Source organism: Meleagris gallopavo, chromosome 15 (assembly GCF_000146605.3).
Source record: "Meleagris gallopavo isolate NT-WF06-2002-E0010 breed Aviagen turkey brand Nicholas breeding stock chromosome 15, Turkey_5.1, whole genome shotgun sequence".
Classification (NCBI taxonomy): Eukaryota; Metazoa; Chordata; class Aves; order Galliformes; family Phasianidae; genus Meleagris; species Meleagris gallopavo.
In genome coordinates, this window is record NC_015025.2 from 3,499,356 (window position 1) to 3,517,387 (window position 18,032).

The 18,032-nt window shown below is 36.0% G+C and overlaps 1 protein-coding gene across 1 annotated transcript in view; it reads left to right on the plus strand.

Moving 5' to 3' along the window:
• Positions 1–18,032, plus strand: part of SLIT3 (slit guidance ligand 3) — a 484,962-nt gene that overhangs the window by 31,826 nt on the left and 435,104 nt on the right. The gene's annotated exons all lie outside the window — the stretch shown is intronic.

Below are 18,032 nucleotides of genomic sequence, written 5' to 3' on the forward strand. Positions count from 1 at the left end.
AAAAAAAAAGACAGAAAAAGACCAAAATGAAATGGTACCTTCCTGAATTAAAGATACTCTTAAACAAAATTGACTTGATATTATATGATAGATCATGCTTGGAAGAAAATGTACAACCACTCAACAAGGAAATCAGAACCACCATTGACACTGGAGTCTGGACAACATTTTTGAAAGAACTTTATCTTGGCAACTTTTATAACTAGTATGTACATGAAGAAAGATTTGTTTATAATCCTTATTTATAAAGTTAAATAAAATTTAATTAGATTAGATTCTAATGGAAGTTATAATTGTTCTCCCTGAGAACCAGAGTATTTCTAGAATTGCCTTTGGTCATGATTTTCTTTTTAGCTTCATTTCATTTAAGGTTGCATAGTGCCACTGATAGATACCAGTAGATTCCAGGGTGTTGTGCTGGATTTGGTGGAGGAAAGTAGACAGTTAGATTTCTTCTGCTTTTGATGGCAATCAAAATAATACAATTTATTAATTTAAAAACCATCTTAATGCAAAATCGAGCTTGTAGGAAACTACAAGTCTTGCAGGAGAGTGAAGTTAAATATCAGTAAATGCAAAAGTAATACTTTTTCAAATTGCTACTCTTATTTGGGTCATGAAGCACTATCATGAAGCTAGGTTAATTTTGTTTGCTTATGATAGGAGAAGAACTGAATTTCTGTAATACTGAAGTACTTCTGGGAATTACTCTTTGTAGGTGACTATAAAGAAATAGCATGCTGGTTTGGAATGCTTTTTTGATAATTGAAGAAGCAGATTTCTTTTATGCTTGATAATCTGTAAGGCATTTGTTGGACTTTTCTAAATGATTTTCTCTCCAACATAGCTTTAAAGAGTTAAGTTCACACTAGCAATTGTTGAAGAGAACTTTGGAGTATTGAGCATATGCTGGGCTAAAGCTGTTTCGCATGGTTTCAGGATTAGGCTTCTATTTAAGTTGTTTAATTGTTGCACTGATCTTTTCAAAATGAATTAACTCAGGGTTTTTTCTTCATTTACAAAGCTCACTTTATTAACAGTAAAGGGGATGAGTTTTAAATTCTAATTACAGGCCACTTTTTCAATTCCTGGCCCTATATTCCAGGGCAAGAGTTCTGTCATGACTGATTCATTTCACACTTCTTGGAGGTAGGGAGACAAAATAAATAAATATTTATATACATATTTCTTAATTTTCCAAAATTGAGCACAGCCTGATGTTGCAGAAAACAGCTTGTTCAGGTTATACCTTGTCTGTGACAGTCAGTACCCTACTACCAAGTTTCAGTTTAACGTAATTATCATACATTTAATTCAGATAAATTTAGTTAAATTATGAAATGAATTATGAAAAAAAATCTGGGAGTCAGACTTGCTATCAGGAACCAGAAATGATAAATACTAAAGCGTTCTCTTAATGTGTTGCTTTTCTGTAGAGCATGCTCTCTTACCAGATGAACGTAATGCATCTTGTGAAACCAGAAGTTAGGAAATATGATACCTTTAATAGCATCTGCTTGAGTATGTGATGTTGGAAAGTCTCTCTCTCGCTCTCTCTCCTTTTCTTTCTTTCTTTTTTTTTCATTTGAACTCTTTAACTTGGCCTGTTAAACACACTCTCTCTGCTTCTCTTTTAAGATTGCCTGTCATTAAAATATTTCCTAAATGAATGTAGTACGAAAGGGAGGCCTGGAAACTCACAACTTTTTGTCGGTGTTTTAGCTTAAATCATTTTTAAGACAGAACTATAAATCTGATATATATATTCTTTTATTTTATTTTTTTGCTATGACTCAGTAGGCTTAGGAGAATGAACTGTGGAAAATTTGGCATAACTTATAAAGGCTAAATTGCAACATTTTAGGTAATATTAAAGCTATTTTGTTTAGTATTGTCAAACATTGCAAAATGTTAATGAAGAAAGTATGATGGTTGAATTAAAAAAAAATTGGCTTTTTTCCATTTAATTTCTTTCAAATAACAAATAAAAATTGCATATATTGCTTCAATTCTGGAATAACATTCGTTTTTGATCTATTGAAATGGATGCAAAAAGTAACCATTAAGTTTTTTTTGAAACAAAGCAGCTGCACTGACTCTGACTTTAAAACAGGAGTAATTTTGATATATGGTATTTTGCCAGGAATAAAAGTTTTTTTATTCAAAGTAACAGTTGAATTATATTGTTCCCACACTCCTTTGTGGAAGTGATTGAAAGAGCACAGACCATAACCTTAGGTGGATATTATTTTAGATTGGTGTAGTTTCACATGTGTGGATATTGAAACGAATTCATCAGCATTAATGAAGTAAATGAGCAGTTTTGTTTGCGAAATGTGTTGTATGGTATGGCTCTGCATAACAGTAAGTATATTTTGGATAAAATATCTCTATAGTTGTTCACTATTGCTCCCCAAAACACCATAATGATGTCTCTCCACTTACTTGGGTCTTACTGTTTATAACATGTTCTAATTTTTTTAAACGGGAGATTAATACTTACAATACTGATGGAGCACCTAAAGGCATGATTTAAGTAACAGAAGGCAAGATATTGTACGAAATCAAATTCTTAATAAAGTCTGGCAGTGTTGGTTCAAGGAAGCACGTAGTGTGGCAAAAGAACAGAGAAATTGTGTGTGGAAGATAGAAGCCATCGCTTACACTGATTCTTCTTTAGTTTTACAGGGGAAAGCTGAAAAATAAGCAGTGATTGCTTATTGCTTGTTTTGGTTTCTTCTACCATTGCCTCATATAGAAATTTGTTGGTTTGTTGTGTAAGTTGTTCTTTTGAATTCTAAGATTCAGAATTATTGAATTATTATCCACTGCTGCTCAGCACATTGGAAAACCAGGAATGCTTTATTCCAAGTAATTTCAGTAGTTGTGCTGTAAAACACACAGGTTAGCTAGTGATGTAGCTGACCATAAAATGTTTGTCAATTAGTATACAATATTAATAGATTTAATTCGTTCAAACATCTTACTGTCTTTTATTTATTGTGGCAGTGTTGAACGTCAAACAAGCTGACAGTGCTCTTGTGCAGTGTAATATCAATTCAGACAATCTATAATACTTCTAGACGTTACATGCTAATGCAGGCTTATATGTCTGAGGTGCTAGAATGACTTCAGGATGTCTCCTCCAAGGCTTGTTAGCTGCTTTTCTAGCTGTCAGCTTTTATTTGGCTCCAGAGTGCTGCTTTAGAAAAGGTATGACAAAGTAACATTGACGGATAGACTTTGCAGGGCAGACGTATGCATATGTTCAATAAGCCTTTAAGTCATGGAGATACTTTGCTAAAACTTAGATGTGCCAGCTGTAAATTTGGCATCTGCCCTCCTTGCCGGTAATTATTTTAGAGCATCACTTGTTGATGTACAGAAGGTTTCAGATTCTAATTCTTTTTTAACTTGTTCCATTCTGCAGTTTTTTCCTAGTAGTTAAGTGGAAAAGGTCTGACTTTGATCTTTTCTGGTTTTGTTTTCTGTGGTTTGAAATAGTGTGCATATGCCCATACGAACGTAGTTCGGTACTGACAATGAATTATACCCAAATTTATTTTGAATTTTGACATGTTGGCTATATGCTGTGGTTTTAATGTGTGTAAAATGTGAAGATAAAATTATTACAAAATTTCATATGCAAAGAGGAGCAAGAGGAAAGAGGCACACTGGTGAGCCTAAAAGATGAACTGAAATTTCTTTCAGAGCCAGATGTCGCACATTTATGTGAAAAATGATGCAGGATCTAAGACACCAGCTGATCCTGAGTTTTCCATAGCCAACTGCCAGAAATTGTCACGTAGCTGTATTATCTTCAAAAGGCTGGACTTTGGCTGATGGCTGGTTCTTTCTACTCAAATCAATGTCTTTAGCTAGCATAAAAGATCTCAACATCTGAAAACACTAAAACCATGTTTTTGTTGTTTAAAGGAGTGGGGAAAATGTATAAGCACGGCCAAATCAAATTTTTTCAAAGTTGGGAAAATTAATTAGCTTTAAAAAAACACACACAAAAAAACTAAAACCAAATTTTAACCCTAGCATATATGTATATGGTTTTGGTTTTGTATGTGCTAAGACCAAAGTCAGAATGGCAATTGTATTTGACAGCAGAGACACCACTGTGTTTTGGATCTCTGTAAGCTGCTTCCTAAGTGCTTGATTAAGGGTACTGAAGTCAGTTTGTTTGGTGTAGTACTGTCAAATTTGTATTAGTGACCAAAGATGCTAAGGAGAACAATTGTAATGAGATGCTTCACAATCTGGATTTAATATATTGAGATTGAGTAGGCTTTAAATAAATCATGTAATACAAAAAGCATCTTCCATAATTAACGGGAAGAGTGGAAGTTTGCTAAGTGCTTCAGAGCAGGCAAAACAATAAAAGCATTGGACAGTTCTCTGCTGTTGTAAACAAAAGCTTATTGCAAATCTTTGGCAGCAAGATGAATCTATGGTGTTTATACAAGGTTTGCAGTGTGTGCAGTTTAGAAGAATTTCTGGAATTGCACACGAGTCTTTTTTCATTTATGAAGCCATATGGATTTGTAAATACGAAAGACGGTTTGAATGTAACCTTTCAGAAGGAAGCTTTGTTTTCTGTCTGCATTTCCCTATGACATTTTGGATAACATATCCAGTTTGCGATCGGTAATCATGAAATGTTTATCTGGAAATGCAGGAGATTAAAGTTGCAGTCAAATGGATTTAGAGCTGTGATATTTCATCAATTTCATTATTCACATACTTCCTTCTTCCTTCTCAAACTGCTGTGTGTAAGCTGGGTTGTACTTGGTTTGCTACCGAACTACTCAGGTGCATGAGGTGCTCCAGGAGTGCAAAACAACACCCTCCTTTCTGTGCTCTGCTCTTGGGACTGCTCTTCACACAGGGTCTTTTCCCTTCAGATGAGGACAGAAATGGTAATCCAGATCAGCTGAGGCATCTTGAAAGTTGCCTTCTTTGCATTTGGGAGGAATGGATTTCATTCCTGTCATCCATGTAGTAATAACTAAGATTTCCCCCTGGCTTATAAAGAAGTGTGTACAGCAAGTGTCAAAACCTGCATTTATCTTTCACACTGGGAGGAGCTATTGCGGCGACAGTGCATCACCAGTAGGGTGAGATGAATCTATACTATCTAATTCTGTGTGTCAACAAAGTAAACTGTAAATGGCAGAAATCAGTTTCTAAGACCAGTTGTAAGCTTAACAACTCTTTGATAGAGCTGAGAAAGAATAAATAAAATAATATTCAGTTTTTGGCATCTTCAGACATGATGTTCTCCTGATTTGAAGAATAGCTAGCACTTGTGTTTTATGTTGCCTGCATCTTTGAGCTGGTAATACGTAGCTCCTGGTGCCGCTGGCCTCCTGACTGCAAGTTCAAGCCATATTTTTTGATGCTTATTCATGTTTTTGCCCTTAACATCTGAAAAATTGTCTGGGTTGAGAGGGGTGGGAAATCTATAACAGACATCTGAAAAGGCACTTTTTAATCTTGCATTTTCAAGAGAAGTCTCCTGTTGTCCCAGACACACTCCAGTAAATGGCTGTTGACACTGGGAATTCCAGTGTGATGAGGTAGAATGTTTGGGTGCAATATCTGAAGATGTGTTACTGGTCTTCTTTGATGCCACTGACACAGTTGTGGAGAATGGAGCACGCTGTACTGCAGGATCTTCCTAGGATAGAGTCACTGCCATTTTTGGTTACTCACCAGTATTTAGTATTTGGCCTGAAGTTTTCTTTCCAGACAGTCCCTCTGAAAATACATGGGAAAATGACAGATTTATTTCGAGTGACTGTTTGATTTAACTTGCATAGGTATAGTGTTAATGCCTGTTCTAAGAATTGTAGTGTTGTTTTTTTTTTCTTTGATAGTGGGTCTTCCAAGTGGCCAAGATGTTGTTTTTACCACTTAAGTGGTGACAACATTACTCCATCTGCATGATGGTTGGACCTTGATTAGTAATAAGGAATCAGCAGATATTCACATTCAGCTTTCTAAGTTCATGAAGTACTTCATTAAGCTTCTGCACAGTTCCGTAATTTGATCCTGCTTCAGAACCCTAAGGCTAGAGGAAGGAAAAGTCTCCACAGTATCATTAATGCTATTTACAGGTATGCACATGCTCTTTCTACAGATTACAGGAAATTGTACTCCCTGTCTCTGCCTTTTGTCTTAATCTTGGAAAAGTGCTTTCCCGCAGTGATGTAATGAGAGTTGCATTAGAGTTTCTGTTTAGCTTTGGTGGCAGAAGCAAAGCAAAAGTTCTCAGTCTTTAATGTTCACCTGAAATAAAATATAAGCTCCCTGAATATGTCAAAACTATGTGCAAGTTCATCAGGAATGTGCTGCATCTTTGAGTGGCACTGTGCAGCTCTTTGAATGTCTGTTGATGTGCTGCCTTGCATTTCTTTTTGGGGCTTGGTTTCATACAGGTTTTACTGGTCCTTGTTGTTACCTTTTCTCATTATTCGTCCATGTTTATTGCACCACGCCATGTTAGTCTGCGTGCTACAATCTCCTACCTTGTCCCATCTTTTCAGTAGACCAAAAAGAGTGATTTGTTGTTCCTCATTGTGTGATTTGCAGTAAGTCAGAGCTCTCCTGCATTTTCTGTCTGTAGCTAAGTCACATTCTGTCTTTCCCAATACTTTCCTTTCTTGAAAGGGGAAAGAATTGTCTCTGTGCTTGTGGGATGAGTAACACCTTCACTTTAAAAATGGAATGACTATGACTCATTTTTATCAGTTTTCTAAGCCACAGATGCAATTTCCAGACAAAACTTTTTAGAACTGGGTTGATTAGGACCAAGACTTCCAGGCTTGTCCCTTCCTTCTTAGAGAAGTCGTATGAATTTGCCACTCAGTGCTGTTAGATGTATCAGTAAATCAACCTGCATGGTAAAGATCAAGTCAGCTAGCAGAGTTGCTGAGATCTAGTCATGCATCTCCATCATGCTTAATCTAGTCTAGTCTTCCAAAAAACTGTTTCATGGGCAGGCTTAATCCACACTGAGGACCTTGTGAAGTTGAGTGACTCTGGAATGATGTAGTAGTTACCATTCAGAGTTGATCAATGGGGAAAAATGGGGAAAATATCAAAAAATGTTAAAACTTATAAAGAATAAAATAGAAATTCACAGATGTCCAGCAGAAGACTGGCTGGGTTTGTGAAGCAAGACAGATCTGTTGAGGTCTCATAAAAATGCAAAACCTTTATCAGCTAAGTGTAGCTGAAAAAAGTCGAAAGCAAAGCTAGTAGAGGAGTATCATGCATGCCCTCATAGTTTATGCCTCCGCATACATCTGCATGTTGCTACTGCTGGAAACAAGATACTGATCTGGATGGACTATAAGTCTGACTCAGCCAAGCTGTTACGTTACTGGTGTTTTTTGTTTTTCATCTATTGCAAGAATCTAAACTGTTGGTCATCTTTTTCAAATTGTATTTTGCTTGTACTGATCTAGCTGCCTAGGACTGAGGAATTAGGAATACCTTCTCCTTCAGTGGACAGATTTAAGACATTTCAGGAAGTTTCACTGTTTTTTCATGTCTAGAGCAGGGGGTATTTAACATCTGCCCCTCACCACCTCACTAAGAAGCTCATTTTAGAAATCTGACTTGAAAAGAATGCTGTCAAATCACCTGTAAGGAAATCCTGTTTCCTATAAGACTTACTTAGCAAAAACATGGGCAAAGCTGGTAGCTTTCCTGAGAGATGTGCTAGTCCAAAAAAATTGTTCTTGTTGGAAAGGAACGTTATAAAATTTTCACTTATTTATATTTCCATATAGAGTCAAGCTTCTCACAACAGTTAAAAACTGAAGAAAATACTGAAGTATGGTTTATGTAATGCAGATTCCCAGAATAGTAATAACATAATGTTTTCTGTAATTTATATTGTTTACAAGCACTATATCTCTACTAATGAAACTGTACAGAAATTGTACTGTACAGAAATAGTCAACTTTCACATATTGGTTGAGTAGAAAGTGCACATCCCAAAACTTGGAACTTTTTGAAGCACCTTATTATTTTGGAAGTCCTAAATACATTGATATTTTCCCTTTGAATTTTGGTGCTTTCATATTTAGCACAACTTCTAATTTTAGTCTTTTGTTGAAAATTCTCAGCTTTTAGTGGTGTCCAGCAAAACGTAGTGTTGATTAGCATGGCCCTAGTCCATTCAAGCATTCTATTAAGTAGTAGTTAGCTCCCCTAAATGGTAGTACAATTTCTTGCAACTTGAAAAAGATATCTGGTCCCAAGTGCGAGTAAGGATAATGTATGTTCTAAAAAATGCATTTGTGTAGCAATAATGGAGCCAGAATCTTGAAAAGTGATTAAAGTTTTATAAAAACTCCTTGATTTTCTTCAGTAGATGTACCATAGACATGAGTTATTGCTAAAACTTTGAAAGTAAACAAGCTATTTTTCAGGGGCAAAATAGAAGATGTTTTTTTGGTGACTGGTAAAATCCTAAGGATACATTAGGCTCGAGAATAGAATTTGATGTGTATAATTGTAGAACAGTGAGCACGCTGTATATGCACTTCTGTTTTGTCCGTGTTTTCAGAGACATGGTGGTTCAGAAGTAAACACAGATCTCTAGTGCAGGAAGGCTGTACTGGGGGGAAAAATACAATAACAACCTAGTAGGTTTGAAGAAATTTGTAGAAGCTAAACCTTGTCTACATTCTGCTTATACCAGAAGTCAGTGTCCTGCTCATTGTCCTAATACAGCTGGCAGCATTTATATTTCAAAGACTTTAAGTAGTTTCAACCACATTCTGAAAAGATTGGATAATTCTAAGAAATGTCACTGGGAAACTATAAAAGGGTAAGAAAAACTTAATCCTGAGAAAAACTGTTAGAGGCTTTTCTGGAGGCATACTTCGTTGATGTTGTACACTGGAAAAAACACAGCATTTCTTAGCCATGTAAAGTACTCTGACCATGGTGTTACCTCAGGGATAAGAGACATCTGGATCTTGATGTTTTTACATTTTTTCTTAAAGCACAGAACTTACATTAGCTTTTCTTGAAATTAGATCAAGCATTGGAATTTGTAGTTGTCTTTTTGCACAAATGAACTGGGTTTGTGATAGATGCAAGTTGTGTTTGGAAATAATTGAGATTTCTCATGGTCATTTGAGAGAAGTAAAAATTGTCTTGTCCTTTTGTACTGTGCCATTAAAAATATGGCAGGATGTCATTTTGTCATAAGATCTTGTGATTTCTGTTCTTGAAGTTCTAGGGCTGAATAAATAGTTGCAGATGAATTCAGGAAAAAAGGCCAACATCAACATGGTAAAACTTGCTCCATAACTGTTAACGGTAGGTTTAATACTATGTGCATCCTGGCAGAAGAGAAAGACACCTTTCTTACAAATGGTATTTTTTAAATATGGTAGCATTCTCTTTTCTAGACTATTCAATGAATGAAGTAGATTTCTCTGAAATGAGAAATTGTATGAGAGACCATTTATCTTTATTTGAAGACGTATAAATTTGCTGCTTTTTTGGTGTTTTTTGGGTGCATCCAGTTGAGAAAATTATAGTGCCCATTTACTACATTCTGTGGAGTCCTAGAGGGCACTAATATCCTCAAATTTCAGGTTACTATGTCTGTTTGTAGCATGTAATTACAATTACATATTACTCAGCCACTGCTGGCAGGCAAACTTGTTATTGCTGATCAAGGGTGAACCTTTCCTTTCTTTTGTAAACATTTAAAAAATAATAATAAATTTAAAAAGGCACCTCTTCTCTTGAGGAAACTATTAGCAGCTCTCTCAACAGGTCTGCACAGGAGGGATCCAAATACAGGAAAAGTGCAAGAGAGGCAAAGGACAGCCAGCAAGAATGCAGGATGCATGCTTCAGTGAATTGGGTTTGGTTTGCATTGGTACTTCTGACCAGGTCTGCACAGCAACGAGGTTTATTTTAACAATATGATAATAAATGAGCCTGGTTTCATCTAAAACATTTTCATAGTAGGTCACTGATCTATAAGAACTCATGCAAAAGCAAATTTGGGTCTCATTTATATATGTAAGAGGTTCTGTAACCACAGAATTCTTAAGCTTCTGAAAGAATGGTTACAAAGCAAATGGAATAATGACACTCCATTACAGCGTGACCATAATTTGCTTGGAATAGCTGATTACCATTTAACGTTACTTCAGAAGTTTTAAACATTAAAACTTCTGTGGCTTGTTTGTTTGATTTTAGCACTTTTTTTTTAATATCTGATGAAGATTTATAGGGGTATTTGCTTAAGCAAAACACTTGCAGATTTAGAATTGATTTCTTCAGGGACTGTAGGAAATACTTCAAGGTTTGTGTTGCTGTTGGGTAAGAACTGCTTTGTCAGTGGTCTGGAATAATTTGGATGAGCTTTGTTTATCTTAAATAATTTTATCAAAAGGGAATGCTTTTGTGAGTTTTCTCATATTTGAATGATTATACTGCATGTGGTCTTAGAAATTCCATGAATGTTATTGGCTTAATTTCATGCTGTCAAGCACAGCAGCCTTTAAATAATCCCATTTCTGAATAATGATGATTTCAAAGTACTTAACATCTCTCTTCCCTCTCCCTCCCACCCTTTGGAAATATATATATGAATATGTAGATCCTGCAGCCTTTCTGTCATTGGTCATAAGAATATACCTTGTTCCTCTGGCCCAGTTCCAAATTATCCATATCCACTTAGCTGGGGCTCAACTCAAGCTTCAGCCTTCCATATAGAATAGAACTAACTAATTCATGTTGGCTTATGGTTAACTCTAGCATTATGTTTATTATGTTTCCAGTTGTTTACAGATGATCTCCAGTTATTCCTTTTTTTTCTTTTTTTTTCTCTCTGGGTGTTGTAGTATGAGAATCACATGGAAAAAAGAGATTTCTAGGGTTCTTACATGTGCTCTGGGTATTAAGTGTCCATTTGATTTCAATCATTCTGAATAGGATGGGTGTGATGCAGTGTATTAGGCACATGAGATAAATACAAACTGTAGGTACTGAGGTATATCAGGAAAAACTGACCCCTGCAGTTGATAACTTGTTGGGAAAATGAAAATGAATCGGAGGTAATTATCAGAGAAAGTGGGTATTTTTAGATAAGAGTCTCTGTTACAACTGTGGATTTTTGTGGCCAGTTACTCATTATGGCTTAATAGTGATGAAAATATTATTTGAATAATTTCAAATAAGTCATTCCCATAGGCTTGTGATAAAGCACTTGAATTTATGTTGAATATGCAGCGTGTTCTTTGTTCCACTTAATTATTTCCCTGTCTTCATTCTGTTAGCTTTGGAAGATGCATCCTTTGTTAAGCATCCAGTTTAATTTCAGGCAAAAGATGATTATGGTTGTCTTCGTATTTTAATAGTTCTGCTTGGCATATAGCCCCAGGGAGGAAGAAGCAACACGTTGCCACAGAAGCATTCTTTACTATATATGGAGAGGCGTGGTGAGCTGGGCTGGTATCGAGTTTTTGAGCAGATAAATAGGAATACTGTTCTGTTTCTTCTGATAAAAATTGCAACGGTAGCTCTACTTGCAAGTTTAGCTAATTATTCACAGCTATTTCTGACTTCTGGAAATGGTTAGTTTGATTAATATGAGCTTTTAAGTCTTGTTAACAGGGGTAACACAGCTTGGGGATGTGCACACTAGAATTTGCATTTTGCTTTCTTCATAGATTTGCAGTGCTGGGCTGGAGAGATTACTCATTAGTGTAGGATAATATCTTCAGCATGTTTATCTTACTGACTTCACAAAATCTGTTTGAATATAAACAGTGTTGAACAGCAAGGGATATTACAATAGATTCTATAGGTTCCTTGGATAAAGTCCGATTATTCTCACATAAGCTTTGGAACAATAATTAAAAAGTAACTACTTTTTTTCCACTTAATGTTAGAGTTTTGAAGATATAAAAATTCAAAGATTTTGTGTAAACTTCTAATTTTTTTTAAGATTTGAAATAAGAGGGCATGATCATTAAACTTTAGAGCACTGCAGAAATTGAGAAGTGGCTATCTTCTGCAATATCTTATGCAGTGTCTCTGTTTCAAAGTGACCAAGCCTTTTTGCATTTATTTGAATGACTATTTAAAGACAGTATGGAATGTTACATGTCAGGGTCTGGGACAGTCAGATATAAACTGCCACCCTGAATGCATGTAGTTGGGTTTTACAAATACATGCTACTGAGATAAGGGATTGTCTGTTAGCTGACATCTGCTGCTTCTGTGTTTATGGGCTTGCCCATTGGATTGGCACTGCCATCAATAAACATTCTCTGTTAGTAAGATTCTCTGTTCCTCCTTCAGTTAGTTTGGTGCTAACCCTTAAGCCCCTTTCTCTATGATGCAGAGAGCTGACCTCAGACCTTAATGCATGTATGAATGATATTGAATCTTTTTTTTTAATCATGTTGTCTTTGGGAAAATGTTGAAATTTAAAACCTGCTCCTCATACTTATTTTTGCTTGTTAACAATTTGTTCCCAGACAAAGGAAACCTGTGTATAATGTTTATACACAACAGCTTTATCATTCGTCTTGTAACACATTTTTCCACATAAAAAGATTTTGAAAGAAAAGTAAGGATTCTTATATGGAGAACTGAAAACTTGAGTTACCAGTTTGTATGCTGCTTCTTCCTGCAAAGAGAAATGTAGTCTGCTTCTGATAGAGGATGGATAATCTTTTTAGTCTAATGAAAAGTTACTAGTGGAGCTTATTGCTTTTGACAGCTTTGAAAATGTGAACCAGGACCACCCAGTCTGCTATGTTTGTAATAAGAAATCTCAAAGTTGTAACTGTTGTAAACAGTTTTCTTTCTAAAAAACATAATCTTAGCAACATGCAGTGCTGACTTTCACAGTTCTTGGAAAAGCTTCTGTACTACCATCTCATGTAAATAAAATTTGTGTATTTGAAACCATGATCCTGTAAAATTGCAGTGGACTTCCTTATAGTAACCTTATTGAAATTCCGTTTTAAATCATCTGGCTTTATTTCCTTGTTTGTTAGTATAAAGAGATGTTGAGCAAAAGTAATGGACAAAGTTGACTTTTGTGTGTGTGTGTGTGTGTGTGTGTGTGTGTGTGTGTATGCGGTGTCTTACAAAAATAAGTGTTAGAAAACAAGTGAAGAAGTTACATTAATGACAGCAACATATTTCTTGATGATGGCAGGATTTTCTGATGAAACTATTGAATGAAATTGGCTTTGTTCTTACTTCACTGTTTCCTAAGTCAGTATACTTTAAAAAAGAAAATTTAGAAACTTCTTAGAATTCAATAACTCCCGTCTTTCTGCCTGAGACTGCTTTATGCCTGATTTCATTTTTATTGCTTCTTGGTTACACCCAAGCTTGTGATGTAACCGCTTCTCTCTTAAAGGAAGTCTTAGAAACTGCTTCAACTACATCATTTTCCCCGAGGCTCTTCTCCAAGGACAATGCTATAGAGCTCTTTATAACAAAGGAGGAAAAAAAACGGCTTGTTTATAGCCAAATGAGACCCAGATGCTTTGAGTGTGAAACAGAATAAATGACCAAATTGGAGAGTGAACCCAATGGTACTTGGATAATTACCGAGTGTTAAAAGCTGGACTGCTCCATTAAAACTAGCCCTTTTAAAAATTTAAAAGCAGAGTACCTCTGTCTTTGAAGAATGAGCTGAATATTATGTAGTAATAAGAATACAGATCTCGAATCAAGTTTGAAAGATGTTGAACTTGCGAAGGAAGGAATGGAGTACCACTAATATCTTGACAAACTTGTAATGCTTTGATTTTGCAGTAAAGCTGTTGATGCTCGGTAGAAAAGCAGATGTGTAATCCAGAGGTTGGTAGATATTGCTGTTTTCCAGGGGTAAAAACTAGCTAACTATTATATATTAAAAAGAAAACACACACACAAAAAAACCTAGGTCGTTATTGTAATCTAAAAACCTAAGTAACTACAAGGCCCAGTAGCAGAGCTGACAGTTTATATCATTCTCTCTGAACTTTCTAAAATCTTCCATTAGTTATTCAGGCTTTGAGAACAAAGAGATATTGAGCAAGTAAGTGACAAACAACAGCATGATCATTGAAATGGGATTCTTCTTTGTAATTTGTAATAGACAACAATGTAATTTCAATTCTTTTTGAACTAAAAACTGAAATGATCGACTGAGAATGATAAGTTTTTATGCGTGACTATTAAAATAGTCATTTTATGATATAGAAAACTGTTTCCCATGTCTGAACAGCTACAGACCTATGAAGTTGATGGCTCTTGCTTGTAATATGCATGACATCTTGCTATGTATAGTTGTATTTATGTATTGAACTTCTTATTTTCCACTCCTCCTACTGATCATGCCTTTTAATTTAGGTTAGCTGTAGCTTCTGTTCGCTTTCATTGTGAGTGGAACTCCATGAGACAGCAATCTCTGATCTAGAACCGACTCTTCCTATTGTGTAAATACAAGAGATCCAGTTAAGTCCATACTCCAGAGGAAGCATCCCCTCCAAGAAAACGTGACCACTGATGTGAAAACAATTTAAAAATTCTCTTATCCAAATTGAGATACTTCTACTCCTACAGAATTTGTCCAAAAAATAAAATTAAAAAAAAAAAAGGAAATAAGCATAAAAACCCATATAGTTCTAGATTTTTTTTCTCTTCTATTTCATTGTGATAAACTTCTTCAAACTATTGCTAGGTTGGCAGCATTCTCTCTTTCTAACCTCCACTGGCCGTTTCTTTTTTAACAGTCAGAGGGATCTTAATAGTTAAGTTTCTCTTATCCCAGCTTCAGACAGAGAAAGAAATATTATTAGCCTGGTTGGAGCCAGGAAGGTAGGAATTTCACAGTTAATAACTTCTCCATTGTTGTTTTAAGAGCCCTTGATAGTCAGTGATTGACATTGACCTATAGTTGCTGTTTTTTCCCTCCTACCCTTGCCTTCAGGACATGGGACCCTCAGATGGGTGAGGGGCTGAGGGAGGAAGGGGAATACCTGGCTCTTGTTGAGATCTGCTCTGAAAGTTACGCCTCCTATTTTATTGTGTCTGCCCACAATGTCAAAGGCAGATGTTGGTGGGATGGCAGTAGAGGTTGAACCTCCCACCAATATTCCATTACTTTTTGTTGCTGTGCAACAAATGGGAGCAGAGGGGCAGTCTGATGGAATGGCGTCTAACATGGAAGTGCTTATGAAGTAAAGGCATGGGATTGAATTCCTCCTTGTGGAAAAAATGGCTCCCACTGACTTTGATTGACAGTGAACATTTATGGAGATTGAAAGTGGATGAGAGTACAGTGGGGTGGTGGATGGTGCGCTTCAGCAGTGGCAACAGAAATGTGAAAGATATTTCAGATGGCCATGCACAGCTGTCACATCATGAAGTTAATATCTCGATCAGCTCATCCATGCAAATTGTTGGATTATGACATGGGAACTGTGTATGGAGCTGAATATCTGCTTTGGCTCCTTGGAAATGGAGACAGTGTTGGAATATCATCAAGTTTGTTCTAGGTGAATCCTATAATTGCATACCAAGGAGCATAGTGAACACTGAATACAAGTTTGTATACAAATACAAGTTTGTATATCTATTGAACCAATGTGAGGCTGAAGATGCCAGTTTCCTGGATTTTATTATTGGTGACAAGATGTGACAGTGGCATAAACACTGTGATCTGCAGTCAAAATGGCAGTCCGTGGGTTGGTCTCATGTAAATTCTCCATCAAAGAAAAAGTTCAAGATGCAACCCTCAGCAGGTAAAGTGATGTGACTGTCTTTTGGGATAGAGAGGCAGTGATCCTTCTGGACTTTCTGGAACCTAAGCAAACCATCAATTCTGTCCACTACATCACAGTGCTGACTAAGCTGAAGTCTTGAGCTTCCAGAGTCAAGTCAGAGAAGAGAGTCTTTCTCTTGTAAGGCAATAATGCCAGTCCCCAAAGCATTTTGAAGACTGAGGGGCACATTGCCAGTCTTGGCTGGAGTGAACCGCATCCACTGTGTAGTCTGGATTTGGTGCCTTCTGACTTTCTTTTCTTTGGGCTGCTCAAAGATGGACTGAGTGGGCCACATTTTCCTAGCAATAATGATATGAAATAGTGGGTCACCTCTTCTGGTGTAAATTTTTATGATCACAGCATTGCAGACTTTTTATGGACTCTCATTTACAGACTCTCCTTAATGGAGAAAGTATGTAGCTGATGGTGGTGTCTGTTGAAAAACAGGGCTTTGTAGCTAAGAATTTTTTCTATCAAATAGTAATATTGTGCTCTTTGTGTCTGTTGTAGTTTCCATGGAAATAAATAAGAGACATGACTTTCTAAGGGACTGAAGTATATAAGCAAAACATTTTTGGTAGGGGAAAGGGAGTGTGACTTTTGTTGAAACAGTAAAGAGCTATATGTGGCCCATCTCAAAACAACAAAAAAGAAACACTACAATGAGCCAAAAGTACATTGGAAGATGTATTCTGGTCACTTTTAAAATTCACAAATTCTTTAAACATCTTTTTTAGACTATCTGAATCATGAAGTAGGAAGATGCAGAAAGATATGAAATAATGTATCTATTTTTATTATGTGAGAATAATATTTGAGAACAGAAATCTGCATCTAAATATATCTTTGAGGAGCAAAAGGGGCTTACTGGAGGCATGTGAAGATGTCCAGAGTTGGAACACAAGGGATTTCAGTGAAGTAAATTGAAATGAAAAAAGTCATGTTCATATAGACATAATTGGTATAAACATACACACCCTGTACAGACATACCTGTCTCTTGGTTGCAACTCTGATTATGTATGTCTTGCTTTGCTTCTTGCAGTTCAATATTTTTTAAGCCTTACATTGGGAACACTTTCAGTTTGCGCAGCAGACCAACTTCATCATCTGAAAAAGCTTTGCAGTTCTTTGAATACATACTTAAAATCTGCATTTGTATTGCTTAGCATATGTTAACATTTTTTGTACTGAATTTTATTCCTGATAAACTGAATGGAAAACAGAAAATGTACCAAAAGCAAGAAGTTAATATCTGTAGTAGCTTAGACCCACTGTACAAGTAAGGCACTATTAGATCTCTAGTTGAAACTCTAAGAGCAAATGAAGAAAGCACATAAATGATATTTCTATGGAAAACACTCTAAGCTTGATGTTTCTTGTGGCAGAGATCACAGGAATCATCAGTTGAACTTTTGTCATTAATATTACTTAATATTTTTCTTAGTTGCCTGTCGCTTATATAAACATACAAACTAGCACTAATGGTATACAACCAGTTGCTGTGCAAAATAACTGACTGTTGCACAGAAAAATAAACATTTATTCTTTTAAGCTATCATCAATAGCATTGGATGCTTCTAAATTTTTCTTTTATTACAAAATTGTCTTTCTCCAAACCTTATATGACCATTCTTGAAATGGAAATTCTAAGTTTTCAGTCTTCAACGTGTAGATACACAGTGGCTTTAAGAGAATAAACCTGCCATCTAGCAGGCTTCTGATAATTTCTAACACTTGAAAAATCTCTGTACAGTAAGTAAGTTGACGTTTTCATGGATGTACTTTCTGAAAAGTGACTTCTGGGTTGGATACTATTGCAATTGTTAAGTTGGAACTTAACAAACAAAGAAACATTTTCAAGTTTAACTTGCAATGAGTTATATGGTATTTTGCCATTCAGGCACTGAATGCCACTAGCTCTTTCTGGAGTTTATAATCAACCTTCACTTTGTATTACTAAGGGAAGAAAAACACACTCCACACTTGCGTATTTTTAGGTTACCTGTAACAGTATGCTGAGCAGTTTGGCTCTGTGTAGAGGTCCTTGTTTGCTGCCAGTGGAGACCTTGATGCTCTTCCTTTTTAAAAATCCAAATATGTATTCGTGCAGGGATTATGTCACAGAGTTCTTTTGGAGTACATTCTGTGGTGCCTACAAATATTTTAATCTTTCAAATACTCATTTATTTCTTAATGAGTTTTT